A 23,679-nucleotide genomic window follows, 5' to 3' on the forward strand; every position below is an offset into this window, starting at 1 on the left:
CTGTCCGTGCAGGCCTCTTTGACAGTAATATTGTATGTCTGTCCGTGCAGGCCTCTTTGACATCAGATATTGCCTGGAAACAATTTTCTAGACCAGCCTTGCACCATGCATTGACACTAGACAAAAACGCATTATGGGAATTCCAACAATGTCGGTGATTGTCCAGAACAGCTTGTCTGGCTGTTTGACTTGGCAAAATAATAGACTTGTATCGTTATTGGATTTACGGATTGGTTATGATACAATAAAAGTGACCGATGGATTTCAGAAAATGATTGCCGGCGGCCCCGGAAGCCCTGATAAGGTTCTGTTTATCAGATTCGGCTAATGGCTTCCATGTCGTATCAGTATGGCCGACGATGAACCCATATTAGAGCGACAAACATTCGCTAGTGTATCGGAAGAAACGGAGAGAAATTGATTTTTCTGTGGACATCTTGCACTACAGTACAAATGATTGTCTAATTAATTATGGATCCTGAGGGAATGCGTCGTAAAACTTGTGAAAGCACACCGGAAAGCATGAGTGTGCACATCTATTGTGAATATGTATGACTCTTTTTTGTCATTAAAGAACCGTTACACTGTTAAAAATTAGCAGTTGGGAATGAAGATCGAGTCATTATAATTATGATTGATTTTCAATGCAAGTAAAACTGATTAACCTAGTGCATGTGGTAGACAATAGATACACAACAGCCATAAGTGTTTGGCATTATGTGAATTTGAAAAAAGAAATTGGAGGATACAGAGCTTGAGTTATTCATTTACTTTCTAAAAAAAAAATTCAGTCTTTCATTAATTACTGAATAAAGATTATTCCAATTGAGACAGTAACAGCTGTAATTTTATAGAATTTACAAAAAATGTTTTTGGGTACAATATTTCACTGATCCATTATAAATGGAGGAAAGTGCAGTTTAAAAAATGTAGGTCAAAGGTCAAGTGTCCTGGGCACTTTTGAAACTGACAAAGGTCAATAAATTCCATAGTATGTCCTTTTATGTTTCTTCAGGAAAATCTTAAAAATATCTCGTTCTGATACAGAAATGTTTGGTTTGATGATTCACACATTGAAAACCTACCAACAATAAAACGTGTCAGACTTAAAAAAATCTTTTAAGTTTGCACAGGTTTGTAGAATACACAGGTTTGTAGAATACACAGGTTTGTAAAATACACAGGTTTGTAGAATACACAGGTTCAATTTACACAGAAATGTATGCATTGGGATCTACCGAAAGTATGGTTTATAAATTGATTTTCTGGATTATTTAAAAAGTTTGGTTTACCAAGGTAACTCATTTACCCCTGAAAACACATTTAAACTCTTCCAATTCAAATGTTGGAATAGTTCATTATGAAATATCAGGGGTGAATGAATTACAGTCTGCTGCACAGATATTGGGTGTACGATGACATATTTTTATAGCATTTGGATAATACAGGATTCAAGTTTACAAAGTCAGCAATGATATTGGGTAAGGAAGGGTACTCACATTGGGATATTTACGTTACCGTGAAAATGCATGTCGGTTAGAATTGAGATTACTGACAGCAGCTGGAGCTGGGAAAGGTATGAGACTTGGATGGGATGGCTGAGATTTGTGGGGATTAGAATAGCCAGGGCGTGAATTTTCCACATAGCTATTTGTATGTAATTACAGCACAGATCCCCATCACCTGTATACAGTGGAATGGCCGCTTTATCATGATCAGTTCACCAGGAATTTTAAACCCTCCTAGATTGAAAATCCTTTTAGATATTTAATTCAAGAAATTGAATTTTTCATAAGGTATTATGTGTAATATTTTTGTGAGAGATTTGGTCAGAAATGTTTTTATTGAATTCATTTAAAATTGAAATCTAGAAGAATATTAAAAAAAGGAACCGTGGCGGTAGTTCCCAGCTGAGTAAAGTAATGAGGAAATTTCTAAATAAAGTCGGTGGTCATGGAAACGTTGGTATGTTTAGGCCTCCATTGCTTTTTATATTAAATTAATGTTAAGACATGGATGAAAAATACTGATCTTTAAGATTGATAAAGATATTGATAAACAGCCCTCACTTGTGGATTGTCTTTCCGTGCTGTGCAAAATTTAACATCTGTTCTAATGTGTCCTATCATGTTGTCTTTCCTTTTGTTTTGGTATTTCGGATGATAAATACTGATGGTTAATTGTTCAAAACATTGATAAACTCAATCTACAGTTGTGGATTGCTGTATCAAGTTTTGCAGGCAATTTTTTGGTGTCCTACCATGTTGTCTTTCCTTTTGTTTTGGTGTCTCTTAAGTCGCTATTGTTTGTTGATTTGTATTGTTATACACCCATGAACAGTTTAAGTCGTTCCTTTTGATGTTGAGCTCCAATTCCGCCTGGCAGTATATAAAGTAAATTGTTTCTCTGTTTTAAGCTATAGAATATATGATGCACTTCATCTGATCTGGCAATTTCAAGTGTAATTGTAAAAAGGGTGTGCTGAGGTCTTATTTGTATTTGGGGTGGGGTGACAGCACTGAGTGTTATTATATACGGGGTATCATGCTTCTCTGTCTGCCACAAGTAGGTCGGAATATGTTATATTTAACCCGGGTACATGACCTAGCATGAAGGTTTTTAATTCTATAATCTTGTTACCTACATTTTAATCTAGATTTAGTTGACATGCTGAATCATCTTACATAAACAGGTCCTAGCTACACCCTGTATTTGGACATATAATAATTCCTTTGCTGTTTATAAATATAAAATTACAAGGACACAATTTTTTGTGATAAACTGGGAAGTTAACTTCTACATCATGCTTCGAATATCCAATTTCAAAGCCAGTAGATAAAGAAATAAATTTAAGGAGCAGATTTTGTAATTTCCTTTTTTTCCCTTTTATTAGAATGTTTTCTTTTGAGCAAGAGGAATGGCTGTAAATAAACCCATAAGAATGCAGCATTACACTGTGACCTTATATACTTCCCTTAAGTAAAATTTGGCCTATATACTTTTGTGTCTTTAACCTATTCACCCCTACAGTCACATTTGAACCTTACCAAATAAAAGACTGGGCAAGTCCAGTGTAAATATGTAGGGGTGAATGAGTTAAGTATTGTTGTGGAGGTTTCAGATGTAACACAGTGATGTTATGCATAACAACTAATTATTTACCGTATTTTTGTAATGGGTCACTGCTGTTCCTAAGTTCCCAAAATGTCTCGTTTATCTTTCTATCAGGTGTAGCAGTGCTCTGGTTTATTTTCAGTTTTAAAGTATTTGACATTAAAGTGTCCTTTTCAATTTTTCACTGCCAGTGAGTGTATGTGTCACCAGGTGGCGATGCAGTAGGGACATATTTCTCTCACAGCTCGGTGTGGAAGACATAAAACTTGCTTAACCCTTTCACCATCATGTAACTTTAGTAGACTCTACCTTGCATTGATCTGGATGAGTCCATTATGGTCTACAATGGTGAAAGGGCTAGTTTACAAATCTAATTCTGTCAGCTGTATATCGGTAAGGCTGAAAACTTTGTTCTAAGCTCTGCTTTGATGGATGGAGGCTTCAGTCTTTCTCATTTTATGGAACTGTACTGTGATGGAAATTATAACATATATGGAACTCTCCTGTGAATAAAGGCTGAGAAGTTGTTGTAAGAGCTGATAATTTATGGACCTCTTCTGTACTTAAGGCTGCCATGGGTATATGTGGACCTCTTCTCAGGTTGAGGCTGATGATGAGCATATTATAGGAACTCTCCTGTAATGGAGGCTACAAATTATATGAAATTTCCTTCCTAAATAAAAGATGTCATTTTCATAATAAGGTTTTGTTTTATGACCAGCTAATGAGAACTCAATGACTGATACACCTACCAATTATGACACCATACTCGTGATGATGTTATGATGACATCGTTGAGTACCTGCTTTTATTTATGCTAATAAGGAGACACACAACAAGAATGTGGGGAAAATATATGTGAGACTGAGAATGTTGTTCACCTTCAGTAATAACTGTAATCAATGTGGAACTCAGGCATCAGGTACTAATCACAGTTAGGGTGTGTTTTCCTTCGTCACTATTACCAGGATCTAGGCTGTATTGACTGGGGCTAGGATCTAGGCTGTATTGACTGGGGCTAGGATCTAGGCTGTATTGACTGGGGCTAGGATCTAGGCTGTATTGACTGGGGCTAGGATCTAGGCTGTATTGACTGGGGCTAGGATCTAGGCTGTATTGACTGGGGCTAGGATCTAGGCTGTATTGACTGGGGCTAGGATCTAGGCTGTATTGACTGGGGCTAGGATCTAGGCTGTATTGACTGGGGCTAGGATCTAGGCTGTATTGACTGGGGCTAGGATCTAGGCTGTATTGACTGGGGCTAGGATCTAGGCTGTATTGACTGGGGCTAGGATCTAGGCTGTATTGACTGGGGCTAGGATCTAGGCTGTATTGACTGGGGCTAGGATCTAGGCTGTATTGACTGGGGCTAGGATCTAGGCTGTATTGACTGGGGCTAGGATCTAGGCTGTATTGACTGGGGCTAGGATCTAGGCTGTATTGACTGGGGCTAGGATCTAGGCTGTATTGACTGGGGCTAGGATCTAGGCTGTATTGACTGGGGCTAGGATCTAGGCTGTATTGACTGGGGCTAGGATCTAGGCTGTATTGACTGGGGCTAGGATCTAGGCTGTATTGACTGGGGCTAGGATCTAGGCTGTATTGACTGGGGCTAGGATCTAGGCTGTATTGACTGGGGCTAGGATCTAGGCTGTATTGACTGGGGCTAGGATCTAGGCTGTATTGACTGGGGCTAGGATCTAGGCTGTATTGACTGGGGCTAGGATCTAGGCTGTATTGACTGGGGCTAGGATCTAGGCTGTATTGACTGGGGCTAGGATCTAGGCTGTATTGACTGGGGCTAGGATCTAGGCTGTATTGACTGGGGCTAGGATCTAGGCTGTATTGACTGGGGCTAGGATCTAGGCTGTATTGACTGGGGCTAGGATCTAGGCTGTATTGACTGGGGCTAGGATCTAGGCTGTATTGACTGGGGCTAGGATCTAGGCTGTATTGACTGGGGCTAGGATCTAGGCTGTATTGACTGGGGCTAGGATCTAGGCTGTATTGACTGGGGCTAGGATCTAGGCTGTATTGACTGGGGCTAGGATCTAGGCTGTATTGACTGGGGCTAGGATCTAGGCTGTATTGACTGGGGCTAGGATCTAGGCTGTATTGACTGGGGCTAGGATCTAGGCTGTATTGACTGGGGCTAGGATCTAGGCTGTATTGACTGGGGCTAGGATCTAGGCTGTATTGACTGGGGCTAGGATCTAGGCTGTATTGACTGGGGCTAGGATCTAGGCTGTATTGACTGGGGCTAGGATCTAGGCTGTATTGACTGGGGCTAGGATCTAGGCTGTATTGACTGGGGCTAGGATCTAGGCTGTATTGACTGGGGCTAGGATCTAGGCTGTATTGACTGGGGCTAGGATCTAGGCTGTATTGACTGGGGCTAGGATCTAGGCTGTATTGACTGGGGCTAGGATCTAGGCTGTATTGACTGGGGCTAGGATCTAGGCTGTATTGACTGGGGCTAGGATCTAGGCTGTATTGACTGGGGCTAGGATCTAGGCTGTATTGACTGGGGCTAGGATCTAGGCTGTATTGACTGGGGCTAGGATCTAGGCTGTATTGACTGGGGCTAGGATCTAGGCTGTATTGACTGGGGCTAGGATCTAGGCTGTATTGACTGGGGCTAGGATCTAGGCTGTATTGACTGGGGCTAGGATCTAGGCTGTATTGACTGGGGCTAGGATCTAGGCTGTATTGACTGGGGCTAGGATCTAGGCTGTATTGACTGGGGCTAGGATCTAGGCTGTATTGACTGGGGCTAGGATCTAGGCTGTATTGACTGGGGCTAGGATCTAGGCTGTATTGACTGGGGCTAGGATCTAGGCTGTATTGACTGGGGCTAGGATCTAGGCTGTATTGACTGGGGCTAGGATCTAGGCTGTATTGACTGGGGCTAGGATCTAGGCTGTATTGACTGGGGCTAGGATCTAGGCTGTATTGACTGGGGCTAGGATCTAGGCTGTATTGACTGGGGCTAGGATCTAGGCTGTATTGACTGGGGCTAGGATCTAGGCTGTATTGACTGGGGCTAGGATCTAGGCTGTATTGACTGGGGCTAGGATCTAGGCTGTATTGACTGGGGCTAGGATCTAGGCTGTATTGACTGGGGCTAGGATCTAGGCTGTATTGACTGGGGCTAGGATCTAGGCTGTATTGACTGGGGCTAGGATCTAGGCTGTATTGACTGGGGCTAGGATCTAGGCTGTATTGACTGGGGCTAGGATCTAGGCTGTATTGACTGGGGCTAGGATCTAGGCTGTATTGACTGGGGCTAGGATCTAGGCTGTATTGACTGGGGCTAGGATCTAGGCTGTATTGACTGGGGCTAGGATCTAGGCTGTATTGACTGGGGCTAGGATCTAGGCTGTATTGACTGGGGCTAGGATCTAGGCTGTATTGACTGGGGCTAGGATCTAGGCTGTATTGACTGGGGCTAGGATCTAGGCTGTATTGACTGGGGCTAGGATCTAGGCTGTATTGACTGGGGCTAGGATCTAGGCTGTATTGACTGGGGCTAGGATCTAGGCTGTATTGACTGGGGCTAGGATCTAGGCTGTATTGACTGGGGCTAGGATCTAGGCTGTATTGACTGGGGCTAGGATCTAGGCTGTATTGACTGGGGCTAGGATCTAGGCTGTATTGACTGGGGCAAGGATCTAGGCTGTATTGACTGGGGCTAGGATCCAGGCTATTGACTGGGGCTAGGATCTAGGCAGTATTGACTGAGGCTAGGATCTAGGCTGTATTGACTGGGGCTAGGATTTAGACCCACTGTTCTATATATATATATAGAATCATTGGAACCATATGGTTTGCATCTGGCCTTCCTGACTAGCTGCACTGGGGTCGATGTGCCCATGATCTACTGAGATGGTGCGGAAAACAGGAAGTGTTGTGTGTACCTGGGGTTGGCAGGGAGATAGCTTGACATTTCACCCACTACCTATATATAATTAATTGAGTGTCAAGAAAAAGTACAAAAAAATCTGTCATACGGTAGTCAGAATTAGAAAGTAGTGTGATTAACCCTTAGGCTGCTACGCACAACAATAGTCGTTTTGAAAAGGCGGGCCGTCAGTGCTACGCACGACTAGAGTCGTTTCTTGGTCTGTAGGCTTTGATCGGTAGCCAGGAAGTGTGAAGTCGGGTTGTTGCTATACCAAACCCGAACGCGTATAGTAGAAGGCTTCTGATTGGTTGTTTTGTCATTACTTTCGATATTCACGGCAGTGTACCCTAGTAATAACCAAAGGTGTGGGAGAGAATTTCAAATCGAAAAAAAACATAAAAATGGCGGACGTGTAGATTGAAGCGATGAATATGATGGTGAACATTTATTCTCCATCGTCACCTACGATGATAATAAAGGTTTTAAAGGGTTTTGCATGGTTGATGTGGAAATACTTCGTTGTTACATAATATGAAACGTTCCAGTAAACGGCTTTGTGCTCTACGCAAACAGGAAAATATCGGCGGACCAATGGCGCACATGTCGTCTGCAGGTGAGGCCGAATTGAACATTGACATTGATACGTTTTGAGACGATTTATTTCTTCAAACTTTTTATCGGTGATTTAATCATAAACTAGACCGTAGCTAAGATATATCTATATGCCGACTGTGACAGTAAATTTATTGAATGGCGACCTGAAACCTGTAGCAAATCACATGCAATTCTTGACGAAATACCTGACCTTTTTACCTGAGAATCTCCGTGTAAATATACAGCGTCTTTTGTCAAAAATGAAGTTTATAATCTCTGTTATCATTTGGCAATCACATTTGCGGACGAAAATAATTTTAAAATGATCTTCCTCTCGCTTAAATCCGATTAATTAAAAGTTTCACATTTTCTTACCTTTATTACCACCTGTACAGGTAAATACTGAAGCAACTTTAGAATTGATAACGTTAATATAAACTAGAGACAACAACGAACAATTTTCATATAACTTTTTTTCACATATAACAAATATTTTCCAAGTTATGCACATTTGAAAAATCAAGTAAATTAATTTAAATTTCAATAATTAATTCAGCAGTGGTGTCCGTTTACATAGAAATCAATATAGCAGCCTAAGGGTTAATAAATGTTCAAAAGTATTCATAGAAAATTAAAGCATGTCTCCTGTCTTCTGGTTATATAGAATTAAACACATATTTTATGTCAACCAGATTTCATCATCATCATCATCATCATTTAAAACCATATTTAGACTGGCCCTCATCTGTAGAATCTTTAACAGAAAACATGTTAATCTTATAAATATGATCTCTTACATCTCCGTTTTAAACTTAGGACCTGGTAGTCAATCTACACCAGATTATTTAACTTAGAAACTAGCTGAGTTTTACCTAGTTATTGTATAAGTAATAAGTTATTTCCACTGGAACATGATGTGTTGTATATCAATGTAAATCACTTTAAGGGTATGTCAAAATTTGTCACAGAATTGTGATACATACATGTACGTTGTCATTGAGAAACTTGTGATTGAGGAAGTTGTAGAGTTTTGTATTTCATTGTTAGTGTATCTTCATCATCCACTTACAGTGGTAGAATATTTGCCATATTTGGACGAATTCTAATGCTTTGTCTAACCAATGATATCCCTCTAGTCTCAACGAGAGATTTCCGTATTTGAGAGCTGCACTTGATAACTTGATGGACATAAGTGTTTGCGGAAGGAACCAGTCATTGTTTCAGGTTGATGGTCGGTGTGCGGTTTAAGTAGAAACAATAGGAACTGTGTTTGCCTGTAATATATATATATAGTAGGTAGTCGTCAAATGTTATGTAACAGGTTGTTATCACATGTAAAGTCAAATGTTATATAACAGGATGTTATCACATGTAAAGTCAAATGTTATATAACAAGTTGTTATCACATGTAAAGTCAAATGTTATATAACAGGTTGTTATCACATGTAAAGTCAAATGTTATACAACAGGTTGTTATCACATGTAAAGTCAAATGTTATATAAAAGGTTGTGATCACATGTAAAGTCGCTTTAATTCGGAACTCATGTTTTGGTTTCACTGCCAAGATTTAAGATTTTATTGTTCACTAGCTCAGACACATGTCTGATGCAGTTGTCATAACAAAAGGGAGCTTTTTTTGGAGACACCTACATATACAGACTTGTTTTTTTTGCTGTGTTACTGTTGAAAAAGAAGAAAATTATTTCTAAAGTTTTGTTTTGGTAAGTATGATGAAAGTAATTGTTGTTTTCCTTCAGAAGTCATGTTTTAGTTAAATGTCTGATGCAGTTTTCATTAAAAGTGAGCATTTTTGGAGAAAATACATTTATGTACTTATACAGACTTCTTTTTTTACTGTGTTACTATTGAAAATGAAGAAAATTCTCCTTCAAAGTTTTTTTTGTTGGTTAGTATGGTGAAAACAATTTTTGTCTTCCTCATTCCTGCCTGTTGTTGGTCGTTGTTAGGAAGCCAACAATTGCTGCGTTTGCATGTGCGATATAGACATGAAAGTAAAATCTATATGTGGATATACGTTCTTACAACAGAGATTCTCGCCTGCTAATTATAGGTGAGCTGTGTTAGAGCAACCTCCTCCAGGTGAGAAGGCTGTGGTTGTTGGTTTATAACAGTCGGACAGATCTTCCACGTCACAACAGCAGTCTAGCTTCTCAAAGGAAGTTGAGGAGAGCAGTTGAAATGGGGGGGATGAAGAATGGATAGGGAGGGGAGCTGAATAGGTGAAGGAAAGGGTGGGGTAGGGGAGGGGGTGAACGAATGTGTCAGTTGGGAGGGGGGTTGAAGGAAAGGGTGGGTAGGGGAGCTGAGTAGGTGAAGGAAAAGGTGGGGAAGGAAAGGGGTGAACAAAAGGGTCGGTGGGTAGGGGGGTGTTGAAGGATCGGATGAGTAGGTGAAGGAAAGAATAAACAATTGGATGAGTACTTGTGAGAAAAAGTAAGTGCAAGGTATGGCAGGTAAGGGGGAGAAGAGGAGGTACAGTAGATCTGTGGGCATGATGAGAAAGAAGGGTTAGGGGCTGGAATAAGGTGAGAGAAAGATTGAAGGGAGGTAAGGACAAAGAAGGTTTCAGGAGGTAAGAGCAGATAGGGATGAAGGATGATAATGATCATTGATGATGGTGATGATTAAAACAGGATGGAGAATAAAAAATTAGGAATTGGACATTGAGAAAGGAAGAGTTGTGAAGTGGGTAGAGGGAGGACAGTGGGGGAGAAGTGTTGTATGGGTAAGGAAGTGGTATGGAGGTTATAACTATAGGGAGGGGAGCCACCTTCCTGCCTTATCAGCCATCCGTCAGCCTGGCCCTGTCTATCATGACTGGTGTATTTAGCTAAAGTAACCCCTGAAGATAACAATCCCCCTAATGATAACAGCTATATACAACCTGCTCCCTACAACACCATCTCACAACTCTACCACCAGGTGTGAATACAGAAACGCTTCATAACATCTCGGTTAGACACAGGCTGATAAATGTAATTAAAACAACAAAAGGCAACTTTTCTTTCTGTTTTTGTTATGGAGGAACATCAGCAAATTGTTCTCTATCTCGACCAAACATATGGTGGCAATTGTAGATAAAACTCAAGAAGATCCAACTAACTAAAAACACATTAGCACATGCTGAAATAGTTAACCCTGACACCCCCGGAGACACCTGTAGCATGACCCAGACTTTTCATGTGGTAGATTCCATTGCAGATACAGGGGGGGTGAAGTTCTTTTGCGAATTTATGTACATTTGTAACGGAATAACACTTGTGTTTTTGGCATGAGTGAGGAAGGAAATGTTAATGATAAGGGGTGAAAAACTTCCAATGATGTTAGACCTAGCACTTGCCTGTCATTCTCTCGAATTTACTGTCATGATTTTGGTAGATGAACTTTTGGGTCACTCGTATGCCGTTATTATAGTTGAAACAGGAAATGTTCACCCCTGTTTTTATTTCGCCCTTCGTTTATTTTGGTACTCTTCTGTGCAGAAATCTAGAAAATCGGCAACCCAGACTAGGTCTTAGTCCCAAGATCTATGTGTTTATTAATAAGAGGGCTCAAGATCTCGGTCTCTTATGTCTATAAATTCAGAAGAGATACAAAATCATGGTCCCCTCTGTATTTATAAGTCAAGAGGCTAGGGATACAAGAAATTGGTCCTATCTGTATATGAATTAGGAAAAACACAAGATCATGGTGTTCTGTATGAAGAAATCGGGAGAGATACACGATCTTGGTCCATCAATTGAGGAGGGAAACAAGATCTTGGTCCATTGTGTGTATAAATCAGGAAAGGAACAAACCAGACCAGATTTTTTCCCTGTGTACCTGCATGTGTCCCGGGAGATGTCTGGTTATCTAGGGAAGTCTGGCCGAGTAGCTCGGGTCTTTATCCAAGGGACACTTGTGCATGAAATGGTGTAGTTTATGTGAGGGAGTAATAATCGGTACCTGATCCTGTCTGTGTTGCTCTGTATGTGGCCATTCCCCGTGACCCGACTTAGAAAAAACCGTGTCATAGAGCACAGCAAAGCTGTCAATTATCTAAGTATCCACCTCATTGTGGGTATTCATAAATTTGTCAATTTCCTTGCGATTTGCCCTGCGATTAACAAACCTTTGTGTTGTTTCTCGGTGTTTTCGTCATTATATGTATACACCAAGACAGTTGAGAAAAAGAAATAAGTAGTTTTATCGTCTTTGGCAAATCGTTTACTGTATATAACCAGAACCGAGTCACAAAATCAGTTACTTTATCACAAGGACGGGTTAATCAACAGGAAAACCTATTGTAAGTCTGTCGACAGTTTAAATGGCCGCTTTGTGTGGGCCATTGTTAGACCCGAACAATTTCTCATCCTCAAACTAGCTTTGTAATACTGCACTTTTAACACTCCTGAAAACTCTGTTTATTTGTATATATTGTTGGAGGGAAATTTAACCAGCTAATACATGCTTATGTGTAACCAGATGATTTTAATAGTTTGATGAAGGTAACGTTACGTAATCATTTGGCTTTGTCACATAAAAGATTTATTGACAAAGAATTACTTGGGGACAACCTGCATGTACATAAATTTACCAGCATAACTTGCCATAAGACAGGTATCAGGTTTGGAATTGATCGTAAATTTTAACATTTGTCACTGCAGGTCAAGAACACTCCAATTGATAAATTTGTATAGCAGGTAATACATATAAAAAACAAAACACATTTAAATGTCCCAGGTGGAAAATATTTGCAGTGCACAAAGACCATTATCTGAGTGTTTTGATACAAAAGTTATACAAGGAGTAATATTATATACTCTGGAGATTTAGACCTGCAAAAAGTAGAAGAAAAAGGTCATATATACATTTGTAATTAAGAGCCCATGGTATTATCTGTTTGTTGAATAGTTAACTCATTCACCCCTGAAATTTTATAATAAACTATTCCAACCTTTCAATTGGAAAAAAGCTTGAATGTTTCTTCAGGGGTGACTGAGTTAAACAAAGTTTGTTTGTTTTTGAAGAATATTTACGGTACTTTTTAAGTGCAAGTTCAATATGACCTTATTAAAGCTAGAGCGTCATATTTTAATCCTGACAGGCAAAATCCGACAGGGAGTCAGTCAGATCATAATATCAAACAGCAAAAATACATCAAGCATGTTTAAATTGGCGAATTAAATCCTAGAACATCATAGTTCAAACATACCTCTATGCCCAGTATCTGTGCCAACTCTGGAACACGATTTTCAAACATGTGTTGGTTGGTTAACGTATGAGCTGAAGGAGAAGATGGCTAATTAAAAAATTGTTGAAAATATCACAGAAAGTACTTAAATATTAATTTTCTCTAAACGTAACTGATTATTCTCTAATCAATCTGTTTGCCGATTCATCTAACATAAGAAGTGAGATCCATTAGTATTGGCTTAAATAGTTATGCACCATTATTAAAATGTAATGGTTTTTTGGCAATTTGGTGATCTTTCAGTATTTCATTGGCCAAAGGATTGATCAGCATGAAAAAATTGTTTTACGTGATATTGAGAAATTGTGAAAGTTAAGGGAAATAACATACCGTAGGTGGTCTAGAATCACAAATAATGATAAAAGTATAATGTGTAAGGTGGCATATTCACCCTCAACTCATTCGCCCCTGAAATTTCATAATGAACTATTCCAACCTTTGAATTGGAGAAGTTCAAATGTGTGTTCAGGGGTGAATGAGTTAACTGGTTTATCCCACCTTTTTCAGAATTAGAGAAACAGTTTGTGATAATGTAGTTGAATTACAGTTCCTTTGATGTGTGTTGATTATTTACGATAAAATTGTTTGGTGTATCGTTAAACAGATGAATTACGGTATGTTTGATGTGTGCTGCTTCCTACATAAGCACCACACCATTCCCCTCTGTAGAGCTACACAGTGCCAGTCTACCTCACCTTAACATGCACTGTATAATTATCATCACTTAGAGCACATTGAGAAAAACAAGTAGGTATTTTAGTTCAAAGGCTCGGCAGTGTTGTGGGATTCCACCGGTCTGTGACTGCACTGGCCACAACCTTTCTGTATGGCTGTTGGTCGATGTCAAATCTACAGTAACTGGTACCTTTTGTAGGTAGACATCTCCGTCTATAAACGTTTCGTCTGGCTGGTGGTCGATGTTCAATCCTGTTGTGATAACATGATAATTATTGGGAGATGTCTCTGAAAACATGCAGATACGCAGTTTGTAGATGTAGATAATTGTTAAATATTCAGGCTATATACAAGATAAATATATAGTTAGGTAGGGACATGCATTGTTATCACTATCATCTACTTAAGTGTTACACCTGGGGTGGAACATGTAGTCTAGGTGTTGATTCAGGTGTATCTCAGAGGTGTGCAGTGGTTAGACACATGAAAAGGGCTTCACTGCACAGGCACAGAAACCCTACCTTTGGTCCAGCAGTACTATCACGCATTCCTAGCATTTCATGTCAGGTGGTCTTTCTAGCCAGGTGGTCTTTCTAGGCAAGTGGTCTGGAATGACAGGGAGTCTCAATACTGGAGTTTCTTGTGACAGGAATTTATGTTCCGATAGTTTCTCAAGTCTGGTTGTATTTTATATAGGTGGTCCCCAAGGCAGGTACTGTTGTGTATAATTGGTCTCTCAAGTCAGGTAGTATTGTGTGTAGGTGGTCTCTTAAGGCAGTATTGTGTGTAGGTGGTCTCTCAAGGCAGGTAGTATTGTGTGTAGGTGGTCTCTCAAGGCAGGTAGTATTGTGTATAATTGGTCTCTCAAGGCAGGTAGTATTGTGTGTAGGTGGTCTCTCAAGGCAGGTACTGTTGTATATAGTAGGTCTCTCAAGTCAGGTAGTTTTGTGTGGAGGTGGTCTCTCAAGGCAGGTAGTATTGTGTGTAGGTGGTCTCTCAAGGCAGGTAGTATTGTGTATGTATAGGTGGTCTCAAGTCAGGTAGTATTGTGTATAGGTTGTCTCTCAAGGCAGGTAGTATTGTGTATAGGTGGTCTCTCAAGTCAGGTAGTATTGTGTATAGGTTGTATCTCAAGGCAGGTAGTATTGTGTATAGTTGGTCTCTCAAGTCAGGTAGTATTATGTATTGGCAGTCTCTCAAGGCAGGTAGTATTGTGTATAGGTGGTCTTTCAAGTCAGGTAGTATTATGTATTGGCAGTCTCTCGAGGCAGGTAGTATTGTGTGTAGGTGGTCACTCCAGGCAGATAGTATTGTGCATAGGTGGTCTAGATCTCTCAAGTTAGATAGTATTGTATAGGTGGTCTTTCAAGGCAGGTAGTTTTGGATATAGATGGTCTCTCAGAGCAGGTAAACTTTCATACAAGTAGATGGTTCCTTAATGTTTTCTGCTGATGTCTTCAGTGATCAGTTGTGACTGGTGATCTTTCAGAACAGGCTAAGTCTCCTGACAGGAAGACATAACCCTTACATCTTAAGACTGTAGGTGACTTATATGTACAAGTGAAAGTGGTCTCTTGATGTACATCATATTGACATCTCTTGTCTGGCATTTTCATATTACAAAATGTCATGTTCTAAAGAGATAAATTCAAGTGTCAAGCAGTATCAGAAACAAAGAAATCATATGTAGAATATCAGCTTCGAAGACTCATAGCTATATAGCTATAGCCCAGCACCAAGGATTATCATAGTCAAGTGTCAAATACTCTCATAACCTAGCATTGAGGACTATCATAGCCCAGCGTTGAGGACTATCATAGCCCAGCGTAGAGGACCATCATAGCCCAGCGTAGAGGACTATCATAGCCCAGCATCAAGGATTATCATAGCCCAGCATCAAGGACTATCATAGCCCAGCGTAGAGGACTATCATAGCCCAGCGTTGAGGACTATCATAGCCCAGCGTAGAGGACCATCATAGCCCAGCGTAGAGGACTATCATAGCCCAGCATCAAGGACTATCAAAGCCCAGCACCAAGGACTATCATAGCCCAGCATCAAGGATTATCATAGCCCAGCACCAAGGATTATCATAGTCAAGTGTTGAAGACTCTCCAAACCTAGCATTGAGGACTATCATAGCCCAGCGTCGAAGATTATCATAGTCCAGCGTAGAGGACTATCATAGCCCAGCGTCGAGGATTATCATAGCCCAGCGTAGAGGACTATCATAGCCCAGCGTTGAGGACTATCATAGCCCAGCGTCGAGGATTATTATAGTCCAGCGTAGAGGACTATCATGGCCCAGCGTAGAGGACTATCATAGCCCAGCGTGGAGGTCTATAATAGCCCAGCGTAGAGGACTATCATAGCCCAGCATCAAGGACAATCATAGCCCAGCGTTGAGGACTATCATAGCCCAGCGTCGAGGACTATCATAGCCCAGCGTAGAGGACTATCATAGCCCAGCATCAAGCATTATCATAGCCCAGCATCAAGGATTATCATAGCCCAGCATCAAGGACAATCATAGCCCAGCGTTGAGGACTATAATAGCCCAGCGTCGAGGACTATCATAGCCCAGCGTCGAGGACTATCATAGCCAGCGTAGAGGACTATCATAGCCCAGCGTCGAGGACTATCATAGCCCAGCGTAGAGGACTATAATAGCCCAGTGTTGAGGACTATCATAGCCCAGTGTTGAGGACTATCATAGCCCAGCACCAAGGATTATCATAGTCCAGCGTTGATGACTATCATAGCCCAGCACCAAGGATTATCATAGCCCAGCATCAAGGATTATCATAGCCCAGCATCAAGGACAATCATAGCCCAGCGTCGAGGACTATCATAGCCCAGCGTCGAGGACTATCATAGCCCAGCGTCAAGGATTATCATAGCCCAGAATCAAGGACAATCATAGCCCAGCGTTGAGGACTATCATAGCGCAGCACCAAGGATTATCATAGTCAAGTGTTGAGGACTATCATAGCGCAGCACCAAGGATTATCATAGCCCAGCGTCGAGGCCTATCATAGCCCAGCGTCGAGGCCTATCATAGCCCAGCGTTGAGGACTATCATAGCCCAGCGTTGAGGACTATCATAGCCCAGTGTTGAGGACTATCATAGCCCAGCACCAAGGATTATCATAGTCCAGCGTTGATGACTATCATAGCCCAGCGTTGAGGACTATCATAGCCGAACGATGAGCACTTGTCATAGCCTAACGTCAAAGACTAGCTGAGGTTTTTTACATCACACCTCGTATTTATGTTACCGTTATAGAAAAAGGAAAACATGTACAAAATACACACCGACCTCATTACAGGTCTACAACGAATGACTGCAGACAGCTGTCTTGTTAATAAGTAATGATATTAACCCTTCACACTTTCTGGTGAAAGCTGTAAGGTGGTAGGATTACATCACACACTTGTCTCTGTATCCCGATCCTAATCAGGCTCAGTCTCCTACACTTTCTTTAAAATTGGAGATGTGAATTGACTCTCATAATATCGTGATCGGGTGATCAAATATTCATTAGCCTTCTGTTGTGATTCTCCAGTCCTGGTTAATTAAGATCATCAGATGATGACTTGGTATTGTACTGACTTTATAATGTACTAAGTGCCAGGCCCCGAGGTCATGACACAGTGTGAGGGTTCAGTATCTATAAAATCAGAATTTTCCTTGAATTAAGTTTGGTGAAAAGATCCATATTGACATGTATATATGTGTAGTTGTATTGGACATGGAATTGAAATATATATAAGGCAACATCAAAATTCCGACTCATGTCCAAATTCTTTCATGATCAAGGAACAGGTGTCCAATATTTTTAGGTCACCTGAGCTTTGCTCAAGTGACCTATTCCAATCACTTTCCGTCCGTCGTCGTCCGTCGTGCGTCGTGCGTAAACTTTTTACATTATCAACTTCTTCTCAAGAACCAGTGGATGGAATTTTTTCAAACTTGGTCAGAATCATCCTTGGTAGATGAGGCTACCAAATTGTAAAATTGGGATTCCTACCCCAACCCTAGGGGCCAGGGCGGGGCCCAAAAGGGAAAATTAACCAATATTTCAAAAATCTTCTTCTCCAGACTCAGAGGTATTACAGTCATTTTCTCTGCATGGATGGAAAGATCATCAGGGGCTTTATTTAAATTGTAAATTTCAGGACCCCCGAGCTATCCGTTCTCCCTTGGGGAGGGGGTAAAGTTTACTATAGTTTATATAGGGAAACAACACTTTTGGGTATATTTTGACAATTTTCTGTTGGAAATTATTTTTACTTGGTCAGAATCATCCTTGGAGGAGGAAGATGGTTTTAAATTGTAAAATTGGGATTCCTACCCCAACCCTAGGGGCCAGGGCGGGGCCCAAAAGGGAAAATTAACCAATATTTCAAAAATCTTCTTCTCCAGACTCAGAGGTATTACAGTCATTTTCTCTGCATGGATGGAAAGATCATCAGGGGCTTTATTTAAATTGTAAATTTCAGGACCCCCGAGCTATCCGTTCTCCCTTGGGGAGGGGGTAAAGTTTACTATAGTTTATATAGGGAAACAACACTTTTGGGTATATTTTGACAATTTTCTGTTGGAAATTGTTTTTACTTGGTCAGAATCATCTTTGGTGGATGACGGTATCACATTGTAAACTTGGAATTCCTGCCCCATCCCCAGGGGTTAGAGCGGGGCCCCAAAGGGAACATTTACAAATATTTTAAAATTCTTATCCTTTGATGACATGACAAGTATTGTATTTCACTTAGTTTACATGCTGATTCCCCCATCACATCTAAACAATAAAATTAAGCTACCAGTACCTATGATATAACTCAGGTGACCGCTTAGGCCCTTGGGCCTCTTGTTTCTTCTGAATTTAATTTTCAATACTTATTCCACTAATTGTTATGTACATGTAGCTAGTAAGCACTTATTGGACAGAATTTAAAAGTTTCAGCAAGTACAACTACATCAAATAAAATGTCATTTATCAAGATTTTTACAGAAGATAGATATACATCTTGTGATGTACAGTAGCTAGCTACTCCTTTACCATACATATAACATTTGGATTTGATGAAATTTAAGCTAGGAACTTAAGCAGAAAATCTAGATTATGAATTAATCTTAACACTGTACCTGGGATATATCATGTTCTAAAAGAAGTTGAATTTTCAAGGTAACTTAAATTTTTATTGGATTCAAACTTGAGCTGCTAGCAACAGAAACAGATCTAGATAACCCAATGATAATATTACCATAGTAAACATCAAAATGTGTATCCTTGTCTGTCTGTTGCCCTTGATGTCTGCAGTTTATAATAATAAATAATAATAATATACAACATTTATATAGTGCCCTATATAATTTGTAAAATTACTCTAAGGTGCTTTATAGCAAGTTTGTGTCGTATTCAAGGTCAACGAACTTCAGAGGAGTTTATCCAGCAGATAAAACAAAGATACTATAACAAAATTGTTTGATAATAAGTCTTTTCTTCTCTGAATTGTGGTGTAATTTTAAGGAACATATATATCAATGTTGACAGCTTCTTTTACAAGGCCATTGGCAAATTAAGGGTATTTGATAACTTAGTGTAAATGTACCTCCTTTTCTGAAGATTTTCACGCACACTCACTACACTGTAAAATACCTGAAAGGCACTTTAGACAGAGTTGATTCATTTGATGATATAGAAGGTACACAAAAGCATGGATATCTCGCACGTAAAACTGAATTATAGTTTAATGCTAATTAAAGCTGTTAAGGGGAGATAGCTGTTAACAGAACCACATGCATTATGGAATAAGGTAGCATTTAGCCTTAAATCCAGATTGGTTGGAGAAGTGAATAAATATTACAAATTAAAATTAATAAATATGGTGTCCGACAAGGTTTGAAACTAGCACCTTAATTAGAGTATACAGGGAAGGGATTAAACAATGATTCTCCTGTTAAATTCATTTTATTCCCTCAATAAAAAAGACAAGTATGGGTTACAGACATTTTTATTGAGTTAGAACATTTTGAATTTTGCAGAAACCAGTTTTAGTATAATAAACATCATGACTGGTAGCACATAGCTGATAAGTTTTCTCCGTAATGATCAATAGGTTGACAAGTTATTGCAAATCATTCCTGTAGCATATTGCCAACCTTTTGAAATTGAAATTAAAAATGATATGTGGAGGAGGGAAAACAAGAAACATGAAAATGTATATATGTTCATATTTATGGTTTGCTCAAATTTAGAATTTGAAAAGGGCCGGTTTCCAAAACGGCCCCTTCTCTGATTCAAATTTCCTGTTGGTGGTGCATTGCCCATGCCGTTGTGGTCACAAATCTATAAAGTATAAAGATTTAGGTCACTTGGTTTGTTTTTTATGGCTCCTCAAAGTTGTACCTTTCAGAAGCTGTCTAAGTGTTGATAAAATGTGCATGTTATGTAAAATATTAATGAAAATCTAATCAAATGATGGTCACCGTAAAGAATACATTCATGGCATGATTGTGACAAAAAATCATGTTTCCATCGCGCCATTTGGCTGTTTTATGGAAGAAACAATCTCAAAAATGCCATTTTCGATGATAACATTTTAGACACAAAAACTGTGTTTTTTAGAGAATACACCCTTTTATGGGCGTTGGATGCAAACCAATTTTTATCCTATTAAACAGTACGTAATATGCTATTGATGAGAGGAAAAATCATCAAAATGTAAGTGGTGGAACATTTTCAAATGTTGGGTTGAATTAGCCTATGGTTGAATTGCCGATTTTCGACTTTCTTTAGATAATTAACAAAAAAACGAGAGTATTTGCTCGGTATGTTGAGAATATGTACACAGATATGAAAAAAAGTGAGAGAAACACTTTTTCATAAAAAAAATCCAAGATGGCTACTTCACAAGTCCCCGTGGTTGAAGACATTGGCTGACAAATAGACAGAACAACAAACAAAACGTGTTCCTTATGATTTTGGTTGGTTTTCGCATTTACGGGAGTGTTCATAGCTACGGGCGATTGTATAATACCTATATTTATAAGTTTGGTTAGTCACATGGTAACGGGGATCTTTCATATCGAGCCCCAAACATACTTTCGACATATGCACTCCGTTGCCGCATGGAAAACTATTTCAAGTTTTGTCGGAATTTCTTTACCTGTGGTTGTAATGGTCGAGGGTTTTCCAGCGTCCTGTAATACCCAAGGTAGTACAAGATACTGGAGATGTGCGCACACATTCCCATCGTTCTCTCTCCAACTGGGCACTGGCAGTAGTAGTCCTTTATTGGGGCCTCAACATCGGGTGAAACGGTGAACCGTATCCAAACGTTATATTTCGTTTGGCTTTTGTGTCGAGAATGTATTTGACATCGGAGAAGGTCTGGGGAGTGCTGGTAAAGCCACACCTCATAGTCTCCGTCATCACTTAAATGTTCGGCGATGTAACCAGGAGCCAGAGATATCTGATACGTTCCACACGTAATGGTTCTCAAGTAATCAAGATCGAGACGGGGAAACAGTACGGAAGATGCATCCATCTTGACAAACTCGGACCTTGCCCGTCTAGATAGATCCGGATCTGTCTTGACTCTCTGAGCTAAACCATTCGGTGTTGTCAAACGGTCCTTCATACGTTCAGCCATTAGCCTATCTTTGGCATCTCTCTCTGGAGATCTCTGGTAGATCGGTCCTCTAATACCATTCAGACAGGCTGTGACGGTTCGAAGCAAAGCCTCGATGACATTGATAAAGCTGTTAGACACCAATTGCGTTCGGAAGAACGTCCAGTGTTTCAGACGACCATGATAGGATTCCACAATCCACCTCGATTTGGTGATAGTTCTGTCAAGATTTGCTTGGACGTCAGAATGTTGACTTTGACCGGGTTTCAGGTATGACGGCATGCTAGCATTGAGGCCAGAGGCTTCGAGAACTGGTAGGACATCTCTAAAACCTCGGTCAACGACAACGTTGTCGTCTGGTTGTAGCCAAGTAACTAGCTTGTCCATGACTTTTTTTGTAATTGTAGCATCATTTTCGCTGCCAGTGAATGGTCCTACTGTGTCCAGAATGTAGCCATCTGGTAAGGCGATGCTCATGAATTTGAGATAGTTTCTCTTCTTCTGGCCACAGTAGGACATTCTCTGGAGCTTGTGGTCGGAGCTTTTCTGGATATAAATATAGGTGCCATCTAATATGGCAGTGGCTTTATCTCCAAAAAATGCTTCTGAAAAGACAGTATTGTGCCCGAGCAACTGTTCTCTTGTCAAGTGATCCGGACCTAGAAATTGTGGGACTATCGATGTGTCTAATGCCTGTACTATGGAGTGGAAAGTTTTGGACACACTTGACTTGGAAATTCCAAAAAGAGAAGAACACTGACTCCAGGAAATGTCGGTTTTCAGTTTTACCCAGAACAGTAATAGAGCATCGTGTGTAGTCTTGGTATATATACCAGATGAAAGATATGGGGAACAGTGCGAGTGGATTTCGAGGAACTGATCTTTGGACCAACCTGTCCAGGCCATGCATGCCGAGTCATCAAGAGAAGAAAAGCTTATTGTAAACGCAGACTGGTTCTGTGAAAGGACGTGCGACACCTCTAGGAGGTCATTAATGATTTCGGACGATTTTGATGGTAACTGAGATTCCAAGGAACCTCTACCATCAAGGACAACCTCTGTAGACGGATCTAAGTCGTTACCAATAAGGTGAATGGAGCAGACGCGGGATGAGGTGGGACACCACAGTTTGTGTGAATAGATCAGGTGATGTCTTGCACGTTTTGGTAAGACTGATGATTTTGTTCCATTTCTTGCAAAGGTAACAAGACAGAGACAGCATTTTTTGTGTGAAGATGATCCATTCAAAAGATCATGAAGGGTCAGCAACGGCAGGATATGGGACGGGGAGTCGTCTTCTTCCTCTATTTCCTGGTTCTGCTCGGGTTCAGGTTCAGGCTGATTTTTGTTCCGAAGATACTTCATGTAGCACTTCTGGCAAATAAGTGCTTGTTCCTTTGCTGACATCAATCCTTGTTGCACCAGCGTATCTAGGAGCCATTTATATTGTGGACTATTTACATTGCGTGCACTTCTGTTCTTATTGCCACTACGTTTCTTGAAGTATACTTGACACCCTTCTCCAACACATTTACCCTCCATCTTGAAACAATAACGATTGGTTTATGAAGCGTCGATAAAGTAACAAAATAGCAAGCCACCGATGATTGCTGTAAACAGCTAATACTTAGTAGTTTGGTACAATTATGCGAAAATGTGTGATAAATAACGAACAACTAATTACACAAAATAACAAGACAATATAATAAATCACATTCAATACCTCCAAGAAGCGCAGAATTGATTGATTACTTAGAACAAAATAAAGTATTTCATATGGATAATCTATCTATTCGATGTGGCGTGGTCGGCAGGCACAAAGAAAGTGAGACAAGTCAGGGTCCCAACCCTGACAGAGCCACAACGCTTTGGAGATGGGACAATAAAACAAGGAAAGTGAGACAAGAATAGCTAGCGTCGAGTCAATGATTCCGTAAACGTATAGACAAAGACAAGAAGATACGGATAAATGTACAAGGCCACACGATCAGAAAATTCAGAAGAGGACAACTTGAGATAGAACAGTATTCATGTATCAGGGTGTCCTCAGTGTAAATCTTTATATCGATACTGTTTATTTAGTCGTTACACATCATAAAACTGTCATGAAAATATCCGCTCTGATATTCAATATAAAAGTTTGTATATAATAAGCTATATAATAGGGTTTCAGACAAGGTTGTTACTCATTTCCCCTTTTCTTTCAATTTACAACCACATTCAGGCGGCGATATGAGAACGTTCCACCACATGGAATTAGCTGATTTTTGGTACACATATGAAACAAGTAAAGCTCTATCCGATTTTCTGATGGAAATTTGCATCCAAAACTATATAACGGGAGAAAATTGCAATTTTATGGCATTTTTCTTCATAATTGTGTCTCTGCAAGTGCATTTTCATCCGAGAATTTTTTTTTTTATGTTTTATGAATAAACACGATGTTTTGGAAATATTTATCAAAAGAAATTTATACTATGTTGCGAATTACAATTTCGA

At 40.0% G+C, this 23,679-nt stretch overlaps 1 protein-coding gene across 1 annotated transcript in view; it reads left to right on the forward strand.

The window, feature by feature from the left end:
• LOC110441642 (glypican-6-like) overlaps positions 1-23,679 on the forward strand; it is a 111,879-nt gene that overhangs the window by 23,670 nt on the left and 64,530 nt on the right. The gene's annotated exons all lie outside the window — the stretch shown is intronic.

The sequence above is a fragment of the Mizuhopecten yessoensis genome, unplaced genomic scaffold (assembly GCF_002113885.1).
Source record: "Mizuhopecten yessoensis strain PY_sf001 unplaced genomic scaffold, ASM211388v2 scaffold716077, whole genome shotgun sequence".
In the NCBI taxonomy this organism is placed as follows: Eukaryota; Metazoa; Mollusca; class Bivalvia; order Pectinida; family Pectinidae; genus Mizuhopecten; species Mizuhopecten yessoensis.